This window comes from Callospermophilus lateralis, unplaced genomic scaffold, assembly GCF_048772815.1.
Source record: "Callospermophilus lateralis isolate mCalLat2 unplaced genomic scaffold, mCalLat2.hap1 Scaffold_94, whole genome shotgun sequence".
Lineage (NCBI taxonomy): Eukaryota > Metazoa > Chordata > Mammalia > Rodentia > Sciuridae > Callospermophilus > Callospermophilus lateralis.
Window position 1 is genome coordinate 4,659,401 of NW_027517559.1, and position 13,935 is coordinate 4,673,335.

The following is a 13,935-nucleotide window of genomic DNA, read 5'->3' on the forward strand; positions in this document are numbered from 1 at the left end:
TAGGTTTATATTTTTGTATCATTATAAAAATATAATTTAAAAGCATACTGTAATGCCAGATTCATGGGACCCCAGTAGACCTCCAGGAGCCGAATCCGATGCAATCACACAAGAGTGTTTATTGCAAGCTGCAGCCTGGACTCACAACCATTTTTGAAGAAGCGGTCCTAAGGAGTGAGTCCTGACCCTTAGTTCAGTGAGATTTTATAGGTGGGGATACTCTATGTGTCACAATATCACACACAAATCATTTCACACTGCAGGAATATCAAACAACAACTCTTAACATTGATTAGCACATTCATTGGCGGAACTAGTCCAGTAGGGGTGATTGGTTAATTCAAGTGGTGGATACATTTGAACTGATTGGTTTAGGCTGGGAGGTGTTGCAAGAGTGTATAGGCTAAACTGAAGGGTGACCTAATCATGTTATCAATCACTACTGTTTGTTATCAAAACTACTGGGAGTGTCACCTGGCATTTCAGATATTTTCCCTGTCTCACTCTGATTGGTGGTCCGAATTAGGCCTCAAGCATTCTTTTGGTCTCTTCAGGAACTTGCATTTGCTGAGTCAAGGACATCTGGTATGGACAAATGACTCAGCAGGGTACTTTATGTGCCTAGGAATGGGTTTTCCAAGGACTAGGGTCATTCCCCACCCCCTCCTTTGGACTGGCCCTGCTCTGAAGTAGAGGCTGGTTTCTCAAAAATGGAGTCACATCAGTTTCTCAATACAATTCTGCAAGTCCATCTTCTGCATTTTTTTTTTTTAATTCGAAGCAGTCAGAAATCATTCCTGTCCTCTGTTGATCCTTACCATGCCTGTCTGATAAAGCCCCAAGGCTGGATCAGGCCCTACTGAGTCTTTCCACCACCCCAACTATTGAGCTGTAACCAGATATGTGATTGAGTACATGGTGCCATTGACAGTTCCTGTCTCCCATTTCAATTGGAACTTCAGCCCTTTGGTCTTTTTTTCTTTTTTTTCTGTTCTCCAGGCAATGATCTACTAACTATTGGAAGTGAAGGTTACTTTCTACTTCTCTCAAACTTCTGATCCCATCACAGTTTCAGCTGTCTACCTCACAGACAACACCAGATGGGATGTCCTTTCTTTGTGTCCCGGCATCTACAAACATACAGATCCAGGCACAAACTTCTTAAATTTTGTCCCTTCAGGTCAAATTGAATTATTCCACTTAATGACTTCCTTTGAGCAAAAAGACTCATCCGTCTTATTACCGCCCCCCCAACATTCCTACATCCTTCTGACTATCCCTTTTCTACAGAGTTCTCCATAATCTTGCCTTTTACGGTAGCTGCCTCTCATCAGCACCAAAACACCAGCAGTTTTCTGCCATTTAGAATACATTTACAACCTTATATCCCATCAACTTTCATATCAACTTTGATGACTTTTATTGAATGTTTTATATGCCAAGAGCTTTGCTAAAACGTGTAACACGTGTTTGGCATTTGATTTTTACCAATTGTCACTTTTTAGACAAGTCAGCAGAGAACAAAATAACTATAATAGTGAGTGGCAGAATAAGATTTCAAGTCTAGCCCTCTGACTTTCTTAATCCAATGGTGTGTTCCACATTACAAGCTGAAATGTTTTTAATTAAATTCAAAGAGTTATGAATCATTGATTCTGATACATTATTCCCATTTTTTTCCTCAATCAAGGGCAGGCTGGAATGGATACCCAAAACTCCTTCATCCAGGTCATCAAAGGAAATCAAATCCTTAATCAAAACTAACAAGCTAGCATCAATCAGCATGTGACACTCTTATGTTGTTCTCAAATTGAGGGTCAATGACTCTGAGTTTGATGCCCCTTGTTTGTGCTTGCTTTAGCCTTAACGTGCAGTGGTAACTACCTCTTGGTGTATTTGTATATTTTACTAGATTCTGAGAACATGTGTTTGTCCGTGGTGATGCAATTATGGTATGTGATGCAATTATGACTTAATAGTATCATCTAATAACTGCATGGATATTCTTCATAGGTAGTAATATTTAAGTTAAGAATTCTTGATCCAGACCTGGTGGTACACAGCTGTAATTCCAGTGACTTGGAAGGCTGAGTCAGGAAAGCTTCAATTTTAAGGTTGGTCCTGGGCAACTTAGTGAGATCCTCTCTCAAAATAAAATGAAAAAAGGCTGGGATGCATTTCAGTGGTAGAATACCACTCAGTTCAATCTACAGTACCATAAGGAAATAAGTACATAAATTAATTTTAGAAAACCTTGAAAATTATACTATATGTTGAATTATCTGAATATTTATCAAATTTAAGCTAATTCAAGTTATAGGGATTCAATACATGTTAACATTAAACAGTAGTTCTTCTGTTTTAATATTGTGAGTGCCCATATACATGTGATTTGTCAGTTGTAGATTTCTGGAAATAATTTTTTCCCTCTAACTTATGGTTAGGAAAATAATAAAGAATAGTTTCTCATAAAGAAATGTTATCAGAAGCAGGAAAATGAAAATTAACTTCCATCCTTCATTCTGCCTTTCTCCTTATATTTTTTCTTTCCTTTTTCACCTTCCCCTATTTCTTTTTCTTTCTTTAATATTTTGAAGTCTTTGGGTGAGCTTTAAGAAACGTGCTTCTACCTCCTATGTTCCTGATTTAATCCAACTGGGCATCAGGCATTTGAAAAGTTCCCCTGTGATTCTAAAATGCAGCTAAGTTTCAGAGCCACTGGGTTAGATAGTCTCTAATGTACTTTTCACTTCTAAAAATTCTAGGTTCTGTTATTTTAAGGGAGTCTCAAGAGTGTTTTTAAAATACGAAACATACCAGAAGATTCTCTTTCAAAATGTTAGAGACCAAAATATTTTGTCTTTTTATCTAGTTGCCTTGATTGAAGCCTCATGTTATCAGATGTAAAATTCAAATGGTCATCACTTGATAATTGTTGCTGACTTTCTTCTATTTTTTTTTCAGGCCACTATACTATTAGCATTTAGAAAATTATCTAAAAAGAAAATCACTTAATAAATAGTGAGAAAAACTTGTAAGCAAGAACTGAGTTACATCCTGCTTTAAATGAGCACCAGTGTGGTTTTGAGTACATTGAAGTTTAAGAGGTTTATTTGTTCATGTATCTGATTTGAGTCTTCCATGACTGACTATGGATTCTGTGGAAATGGAAGTACATTATAAATTGGATAGTCATTCACTACAAGAATGTCAAATGATTTACCATTAAGATGGCAGATCCTATTAATGCAGATACACTTATATCTATTGAAATTTTTATTTTATTTTCCTCTCTGTTCTTCCTTAATTGCAGGATGGTATGCTATATTAGCTAGAATTTAATTTTTAAGCAGATATAAAGGTAAGAGTCAGATCTTACCTTTAAACTAGTTTTTTTAAAAAAATATGTTTTGGCCAGAGTCAGAAGCTTTAGTTTGTGAGAGAAAGTTTTAAAATGAAAATCTGAGTTAAACTCATCAGTGTATACATCTAAAATGTTAATATTCAACACTAACGTTCTCTCAAGAGGCAAGGACATAAATTGAGAGGCCTATTGTGGATTCAAAAATGACATTTGTTTTGTTCACACAGTTTCATAGACAATAAGTCACACGGGTGCTAACATTTTCTGTGAGTTTTTTCCAGTTTAACTATGCAAATTCTTATGTACTTTATCTCATTTTAAGTAGAGTTATTGCTCACTTGTGTACTAGAGTTGGCTGATGTTGCCAAGTACTTTATTTATGTATGTTTCAAAATTCTGACTTGTACCATTGAAAGCAAAGCTTTTATTTTGTTTTGGTTTTTTAATGAAATGATATTATATTTGCCAAATTCAATGGGAGAGCAGTAAATAGAAGATGAGGCTGTAATACTCGGACCTGCATTGTCATAGGTGTAGAACTTGAACTTAAATGATCTCTGTGTTTTAGTTCCTTGCATATAAATATGTGTGCTAATATCCTTAACATTTAGTTTTCAGAGTTATTGAAGTAATTAAGCAATATCTGTGTCAGTGAAGTAAAATGTTTGAGTGATATGTTACCATGTTTAAGTTGTTAATTTACATCTGTACACAGGTTTATTTGCACAAGTGGAGAGAAGTCAGGAATGATCATACAGACATATTCAAGTAGGTGCTAGTACTGCTAATGGAACAGAGAATATAGAGAAACATGCATTCTTTCAAATAAATTACTAATATTAATTTGACTTTCTAAATATAGAAACACATTAGCCGTACTATATAATTGCATTAATATTTAAGAAAGATATTAAAATATAAATGTAAAATACATTAACATTAAAATAAAAGAGTCTATTTTCAGAAAGTGTTTAATACCTATAAAGAATAAATTTAGCAAATTGCCCTTGACTGTCATGAACACAGAAGATCAAATGTGAGACTTTTTTCCCCATATTTTTAATTGGTGCTTTATAGTTTGTTTTACATAATGGTGGGATTTGTTGTTACATATTTGTACATGCACACAATACAAAACATCATTTGGCCAGTACCGTTAAGTTACATATCAGTTTCTGTTAAACGTGAGTTTCAGACAATAAACATTTTCAGGCATTTTCTTACTGTTCAGCAGATAGGCTGGCCTCCTTTCTGTTCCCCCGATGTCATCACTCTCTTGCCTAGAATATAGCTGAACATTTTGTGTTCCTTTGACCTAGAATACTCTTCCTTAGCTTTAATATTGCTGGTTTATGCTTATCCTTTGATTTTCACCTCAAATGAAGACATTACTTGACTGTGTTAGGCAACCAGTTCTATTTACTCTCTTATCAGTCTGTTTCCTTCCTCTATTATTACAGTGGGCAACACTTTTCCTGCACTTTAATATAAATTCTTACAAGTGCAGGGACCTTATGTGCTTTATCTCAGCTGTACTCCTGGTGTCTACTGCAGTGCCTGGCGCATGAATATATGATGAATGAGTCAGTGATTCTCTGATATGTGAACTGGAGACAGACAATAACATATCAAAAGCCTGAAAACATAAACCATCTGAGAGCTTAAATGTCAGTGAAATAAATTAGCTGTCTTGTCCAACTGATTCCCAGAGTGTAACTATTATAGAATTTTCTTCTTTAGATGGAATTAGAAGTTGCATAGTCTTATGTATGTAGATATAGATATATATATATATATATATATATATATATATATATATATATATATATATATATATATATATATATTTGAGTTCCCCAAAAAAGTACAACCACAATAATAAAGGTAAAGATTTTAGGGGTTTTATTTGCTTCACATTGTATTCTGTGGTAATGCATGATATTTTATGGATGCTTATACACTTTGCTGTCCAGAATAAAAGATCTTGAATTGCAAATAGATGATGAAATGAAATGAACCACCTTTAAGCATGAGGTGACTGGCAACAAGTAGTAGGTCAGTAAGAAGAGTGACGTCAATACTGAATATATGCTGATCATCCAGTCTGCTCAGAACCCTGAAGAGTGGGTGGATAAAGCAGGCAAACAGTAAGTTAAATTTAGCCTGCAATGATTTCTTGCCCCTGGGAAAAATAATTGCTTCGTTCCATTGCCAAAAGGGAAACCGGCATCAGCTTAATTTGCCTGAGTCTGCCATAAACTGCAGATGGAACCATAAAACATAGTTAGAATAAAATTAAACACATCTGTCCTAATCTAAAGCAGGTAAGGCCAGGCAGCCAAGAAACATCAAAGTATAATGCTGCACACAGATTACAATATGCAGAGGTGTATTTTAAGAGATTGCTGACAGTGGGATAGAGAACCCTGAAATCTTGTATTGCCTTGTTTTGCTTTATTGAATCTGCTTTGTGCTGGTTGCCATTGTAGTTTTAAGACTCTACCAACACACCTATGAAGAAATAAACCAATAGAGAAAATCATTGATTTAAAGTCCAGGAGTTTATTGCATTTTAATCACTATTTCTTTCCTGAGCTGATAATACCTTAGATTACTTGAATTACAGGGAATCAGAAGTCCCTACAGTGTATTTTAATTGAACATCAAATTCCAGCCAGGGAGAGCTTGTTTTCTCTGAAGGTATCAACCTACATCTGTGTCACCCACTGGGATAATGACTGTACAGAAAATAACAGGTTAAGACATAAAATTACATCACTTACTGGAAACAGGACAGCTTTTAGAGTGAAGGGCATGATGTTACACGGAGGTGCACTACTCCAACTTCCCTTTAAGAGAAAACATGCTGAAAAGTTACCAGCAATTGAGAGAACTGATAGTCTTCTTGTGCAGAACTTTCGGAATCTCACTTGAACTTGAGAGTCTCTGCTGGGACTGCTTCCAGCCAATTATTGTATGTGGTAAGAGGGCACATGCCTGGCTATTCCAGACCTCTTGGGATTCCTCTAAAGAGAACTTTTGCGCTGGAGCTTCCTGCTGAATTGGCTAAGACTTTGTCAAGTCTGTCTTGTGGATGGAGGCTCTTCCTGTTCAATCCTGTTTCTATCACTCCTGTCCCTTTTTCTTTATTTCTTCTCAGAGGTGGCAGATCTGTGTCACAGATGGAGACTTTTCCTGCCCATATTGGCTTCCTTATTATTTTATCGTTCACAGTCATCACCTCTTATAAACGTTTTACACTCTTAACTTCATTTTAGCTTTTACTCTCCGGACAACCCAACTGGCACAGGGATGCTTTTATTAACTGGGTATAGAGAAACCGATTACAAGCAGAACCTACCATTACCCTGGGTATATTTTGTGAGCTGCTATTGTCTATTCTCTACTTTGTCCAGAGCCAAAAATGTTGTTTTATGCAGCCGTTAACCATTTAATACCATTACTTGTGGGGCCTTCCTTAATCTCAGGCAGGCCTTGATATAAACTGAACATTTATGTTGAAGAGGAAAGGGCCCCAAACTAATTTCCTTCTTTTCTTCACATATTGGTTGCTGTGCCGGAAGTTCTCCCTTTCTCTCCCTTCCTGACCTCCCTTTCCTTTCCTACAAACTCCCACTGGACATTTGGTGTTAACATTCACACTTAATTTATGTTGAAGCAAAATGTCTCCAATTCTACATGTGCATATTCAATAGCTTTATTGTATATTTTATTTTAGGTATCCTATAGGCTTTTCAAATATAATACTCTTTAAAACTGAACCTGTTATACATCCTCATAAAGATGTATTACTTGTTACACATCTTGTCATGTAGGTAAGCACTATATTTCTTGTCCTCCTTCAATCCCCTTCTCAATTTGGACACAAGATCATTTTGGACAAATCTATCATCTCTTTTCTCCCTTTGAAAAAGATACTATATAAATATTAGTGATGGAGATAAGAAAGAGCATGGTTACTACAGTTAACAATATATTGGCTTTTTGCTTGTTTGTTTTCTTTTTTGTATCAGGGATTGAACCCAGAGGCACTAAACCACTGAACCACATATCCAGTGCCTTTTATTTTTAACTTTTTATTTTAAAAGAGTCTTACTGTGTTTCTTAGTGCCTCTCTAAGCTGTTGAACCTAGTCTTAAACTTGATATCCTCCTGTCTCAGCCTCCCAAGTTGCTGGGATTATAGGCATACGCCATTGCACTTGGCTAACAATATATTGTATTCTTAAAATATTCTAACAAAGTGTATATAAAGGGTTCTCACCACAGAATGGTAACTGTGAGGTAATGATTATGTTAATTAACTAGATTTAGTCATTCCACAAGGTATACATAATCTCTAAAATATCAAGATGTACATAAAAATGCATATAAATTTTTCTCTTAAAAATGAATGTTCACAAGTCTTATATTGTATTAGAAATAAGTAGACATAAGAAAAAAAGGAAGAACAAAAAAGTGTAAAGACAAAAGAGAAAAAGAGGTCAACTAAACAATAGGTGGCATCTATAAGACATAACAAGAGTATAACCATTCTGTCTCATTCTGACCGCAAAAGCTTCATATAACTAACACGCATGTGTGGTAGGAGACTAACTAGATTGAGTATTATTGTCTAGAAAGGACAGGATGGGTGCCATGAAAGTTTTCTTAAGATAGCAAAAAATTTTCCAGAATGATGGGATAATCAAAGGGACAAGAAACGCCAGCCTCACGTAGCCTGGGTGTCTGAGGACTGTACACCAACACCAGTAGGTGCACTGAGCAGAAAAAATGGCTGCAAGAGAGGGTGAAATCTCAATCAGAGCTACTTGATTTTGAATAAATATGTTAATACAATCTGGTATGCCAGAAAGCCTCTAGAATACTGTTTGGATTTTGTCTTTCTTCCATAGACACTGCTTCTGTCAGCATAAATAAATCAATACAAACATCTACATCTTGACTTGTCCCCATGGACATTGCTGTACCAACAGATCCTGGTCTGGGGAATGTAGAACTCCTCTTTATGGAAATGTGGAAAATATATAGGATTATGACTGACACTGAAAAAATGTTTGGGGGGTTAATGCTCATCGTCATGTGCTATTGGGAGTTAGTGAGGGAAGTGCTGTCAGTCTAACTGTAAAGCTGTGCTGCTTACATCAAAGTTAGACGGGCATGATATTACATATAAATGATGGGAACTTTACCAAAAATATCTCAACAATGATACCTGTGTGTTTAGGTTTGTTACTTAACCGGTAGGCAGTGATTTTCATTTTTTGTTTCACTACCTAGCATTTATTAGCTGTATTTGAGATTAAATGATGCCCCTAGGGGCTGGGGTTGTAGCTCAGTTGTAGAGCACTTGCCCCTTACGTGTGAGGCACTGGGTTTGATCCTCAGCACCACATAAATATTAATAAAGTAAAGATATTGTGTTCATCTACAACTAAAAAATACTTTAAAAATGATGCCACTATTGCTTTCACTCTCCATAGTCACCTTTAAGTTGAGTCAAGACAATGCTCATAATTTTTTTGCTGGGACTACTTCAAAAGCTTAATGCTTTGTTCTTTGGTCATCAGCTTTGCTTCCTTCATCTATTCCAACACAGTGCTGCCATCTGAGGGATCATTCCTCAACATAGATGGAGTGCTGTCCTTTCCCATGCCTAATGTCCTTTTGTGATTTTTCATCACTTAGAGATAAATGCCAACAATTCTGACACTACATACAAATCCTTTTGTGTATTATCTTATTCTTACTTCATCACTGTCTGTCCCTCGTACACATCTCTGCCGTAGCTGTATCAGTCTATGTGAAGTTCCTGGAATTGGCCGTGATTTTTTTTTCTTTGAATATATTATTCCCTTTGCCTGCATGTTGAACATGTACCTTCTCCTTATTTTCCTCACCTCACAGTAGTGAATCCCTTTTGAAGTGTCTATTGATCCCTCATTCAGTCATCTATAATAAACACAGGTCTTATGACTCTGTGCTATAATTGTAATTGTTTCTGCATTTTTCACTCTCCCCTACTATGCTCTGTACTTCTCCAGGGTGAAGGCTCTCATTAGTTTGATATGTTCAGTACTTACTTCAGTAGATACTCAGAGAACAGAGGGATAGACTAATGGAAGGATAGTCAAGTGGCTAGATAGCTAGCTACACATATAAACAGATAGAAAGCCTATGGAAATATCTTCATTAGTCACCAACTTTCCCATTCAGAATGTACTCTGTGAAATACTGCTGAAGTCGTTTTCACAAATTGATCTCACCAAGCCAAAACATTAATTGACTCCTCATAAATTACAACATAATTTTTAATCTTCCCTGATCAGAGATATGTACACTTTTTCAGTCATTCCCAGGCAAACACTCCATGTCCCAACCGTAGGAAATACCTTGACATTCCCAAACACTATCATTTTACTTGCTCATTTACTCCTCATTTATTATTATTTTCTAATATCTGCACTAGTGCTAATATACTATTTTTGTTGATTATCTTATTGTAGCTAATAAAATGCTTTATAATTTTGACAAAAGTTTCAACTCCCATTTTTACTTTTTTCTAAAATTTTAATGTGGTTAATCTGAAGAAAATTGAAGTGACTTTTGGTTGGGAAAGCTCTTCTGAGGGAATACAGTTCCTAAGAAATATATATTAGCATGACGTTAGGGCCCAAATGCTTTTGTGAATTTTGAAAAGCCCCATTCTCTTTGAGTACAGGAGGTGGTACTTGCACCTATGGAGTACCTTTCAAAACTGAAGGGGCTTCTAGGAATATGATTTAAGAACCTTGTGCAGTAAAGCACACCTATGATTCTGTCTGAAAACTGGTTTTTCATTCCAAACTTACTCAGTTCTATGTTAGGTGTGCCAGGAAGCTCAGGAATAATCCTTAAGATTTCTAGATAGCTTTTTGTTTGTTTTTGGTACTGGGGATTGAGCCCCCAAAGCACTTTTTACCACTGAGCCACATCATAGTCCTTTTTATTTTATTCATTTACTTGTTTTTAAAATTTGAGATGTTTGTCTCACTAAATTGCTTAGGGCCTCACTAAATTACTGAGGCTGGCTTTGGACTTGCGATCCTCCTGCCTGCCTCAGCCTTCTATGTCATTGAGATTACAGGTGTGTACCACTGCACCTAGCTCTAGATGCACTTTTATTTAGTAGAGATTATCCTTCCAACTCCAACTTCAACTGGAAAAGTTTTACATTTGGTCATTTACTAGTTTGAGAGGCTAGAGATGAGAAATAGTTGTATTTTCTGGCACAAGTCATGGTTCCTCTATATTCCTTTTCTTTATTTTCAAACTGACTTTTTATTTAGCCTCTCTCTTTCTTATTGTACCACATTGCATGCAAGTAATAAGAAGTGTGATATTTTAACAGTCTACCTAGAAATCTCATTACTCATACACAAAAGTTCACTGGGTATATTTTCTATTCCCCAGGTTACATTAGGTGACACCATTACCAATTACTTCTTACTATGTGACTTTGGTAATTACTTTTTCTAGATCTGTGCTCATTCCTGACTGTTATTCCAGATCCCATCTACAACCTACCAAAGCCATGGCTATATATATTAGGTATTTCTTATTATGTAATTAATTTCTCTATAGCAATTTCTGTCTTATTCTTCTGTTTCTATCACTTCTTTCAAGCAAGCTAACATGAATGGGTACCCATGACAAGGGTGAGGTTCCAAAAGAGGATGTGGGAACTTTCATGTGCTTTTTCAAATCTCTGTTAAGATCTAGCCAGAGCAGATCATACGGACAAGCCCAGCTTCTCAGTATCCAGAAATAAATTATACCCCTTTGGTGCAAGGAGTTACAGAGTTAAGGAGCTGAGTGTATGAATGCAAAGAAGGTACTTGTTATAGTTAATTCTGAATCCAGTCTACCCAACATATTCATGTTAAGCTTTTTAAAATGAATTAAACAATATTTCTTTAACAAAAAATGAAGTAATCCCAAACTGAATTAATAACTTGCAGATGCAATAATTTTTTTTTGTGGTGTAATTTTTCCTCTGTTACATACCATTTGTCTTAAAAGCACACAGTTTCAAATTGATTTTACAGACATTATATGCAAATTCAAATACTAAAGTGACTTTGCCAAGGAACATCAGTGTGGTGTGTGAGTGTGTTTCAATGCCAACCCCTCATTCTTGCTGAAACACAAAAAGTCAATCTCTGTTCCTTTTTCCTCAGGTGATATCTGTGATCCCAATCCATGTGAGAATGGAGGCATCTGTTTGTCAGGGTTGGCTGATGACTCCTATTCCTGCGAGTGTCCAGATGGCTTCACAGATCCCAACTGTTCTATTGTTGTGGAGGTTGGTAAGTGCAAGATTTAAGCATTTCAGTAGTTATCCTCTTAGTTTTCATGAATGACTGACAAATTTGGCTGGTGTGTTATGAAGATTATGTGTTAGACTGCAGTGTGATTTACTTATCTGTAGGACTCTCAACTTTATCATTTCCAGTTAAATTAAATTATATTTCCATTAGTGGCATTCTAAAGTAAATTTTTTCTTATATTTTTGGTGATTCATACTATAATTCAAGACACTATAAATAATAATTGAATATAACACAATCCTTATATCTCAAAAGTTAACTTTTTATTCTCAAATTTAACAAATAATTTTCAAGTTAATTTTTCCAAGTGAAGTTAGTTGAAAAAGAAAGTATGTTTCTTAGGCCCTGTTAATATGTACCTGTACTTTGTAGCTGTTCTAAATAATTACTTTTCTTAGAATATAAATACACATTATATTTCTAAGAATTTAAACAGGACAGTATTCCAACTGCAATACTCTTCATGATCTTTTCAAAAACTTTGCTTTGAAAAAATTGATTAGAGTCACTGATTGCATTTCAAAATGAAGTTTTATTTTAATCTGTGCATTATTTCATTGATATGTATAGTTATGGATTTAGGGTAACTTTTAGAATTTCTAAATAGCTCTCCATTAGGGAAATGGTGTACTTTAAAACAATTTGATACTCCGTAAACTTGTACAGGGATTTTCTACTCTGATTAAAGGTAATATTATAATTAAGTCTGAAAAACAATTATATTTTTTACATCTGTACAAAGAAGAGTACAAAATTGACTATATCTGTTCTATAGAAGGAAACCATATGTTTTCATAAAGATCTGTTAACTATAACGGTCCTTGGAAAACTTGGGTATTTTAATAGCTTTTGGAAAATGGTTTTGAAGAAGATAAGCATTACTATTTTTAGTCAGTAATCAATTTGTGTTATTAATGATTACCTCTAATACTAACTTATGCATAGTAAGAGCCCATTAACTGTCAGTTAAATAAAGGTAGAACAATTAAATAGGACCATTAATTTACCATATTTGGTCACTAGTTATCTAGTTATTGGGTTTTCATGTACTTTATTTCTTAAATGTATTTTTCTTTCATTTTGAGATTTTAACATTGGTCTGACTGTATCTGTAAGAGTTAATTAAATTATTGCTGAAAGGTACTTTGTTCATTTAATTCACTTCAAAAATAAATCTTCTTTAAGGTTTTCATTAACTCACGGTATTTTAGGAGATTTGACAAAGTGCCACAGAAATAAAAATTTGTAACCACTTTGACCCCATCTTCAAATATATACACTTGATTTTTAGAACCAAAATGAAAATCGTATTCTTTCAGAGTATATATTTCTGAAGGAAAATTTAGCTATAAATATTCCTACTATGACAATATGAATAGAATAGAATATTGGTGTTATATTTTAACCCAACTACCAAAAATTGCAACATCTTAAATTTGTAGTCTATGTTTTTGTCAGTACTTTGAAAAAAAATATAGAATCGATGACAAATGTGTTTAAATAATTTAAAAAGTGGCATCTTCACAGAATTTTATGTAAATACTTGAAACTTCTGGGCCATATTTTTAAACATTAATTCAATATTTATCATTTTATTAGAAGAGAGGTTTTTAAGGACAGTAACATTTTGAAAACTAAGTACCCTATCATATTTCATTTAATTCAGTGAGTCTTTGGGGACTCAGATAGCAATATAATTAACTTTAATTCATATTTATTGTGATATGTTATTAAAAGACCTCTGATAGTCAGACATTGTATAGTTTAACTAACTTAAGCTATATGTCTGTTTGATATGCAACAGCACTCTTTCTTAAGATATACTCAGGTATATGTTACTTGGAATAAATGTGTTTGTGTTAGTATTTGCACTGTTATTTAACATAGTATAGTAGTTATACCAATCTTAATTTCACATATAGGTGTTATACCATTAAAATAATAGAAAACAAGAATCTTAAAAATTAAAACATCTGTAGTTTCTTATATAAATTTTGCTATTTAAATTTTTTTTAGGTGTCAGAATGTAAGGGGAAATCAAAAACAATTTTGAAGTTAGATACCTCTATAGGATAGTCATATTACGTTACTTATCTTTCTATATATCCTCTTTCTCAAGTCGCATATATTAAAAGAATACAATTTATTTATTAAATCCAAATAATTAGCAGTAATGCTTTTA

General features: G+C 34.5%; 1 pseudogene; it reads left to right on the top strand.

The window, feature by feature from the left end:
• The window catches only part of LOC143641288 (EGF-like repeat and discoidin I-like domain-containing protein 3), a 282,744-nt pseudogene that overhangs the window by 109,718 nt on the left and 159,091 nt on the right, over window positions 1-13,935 (top strand).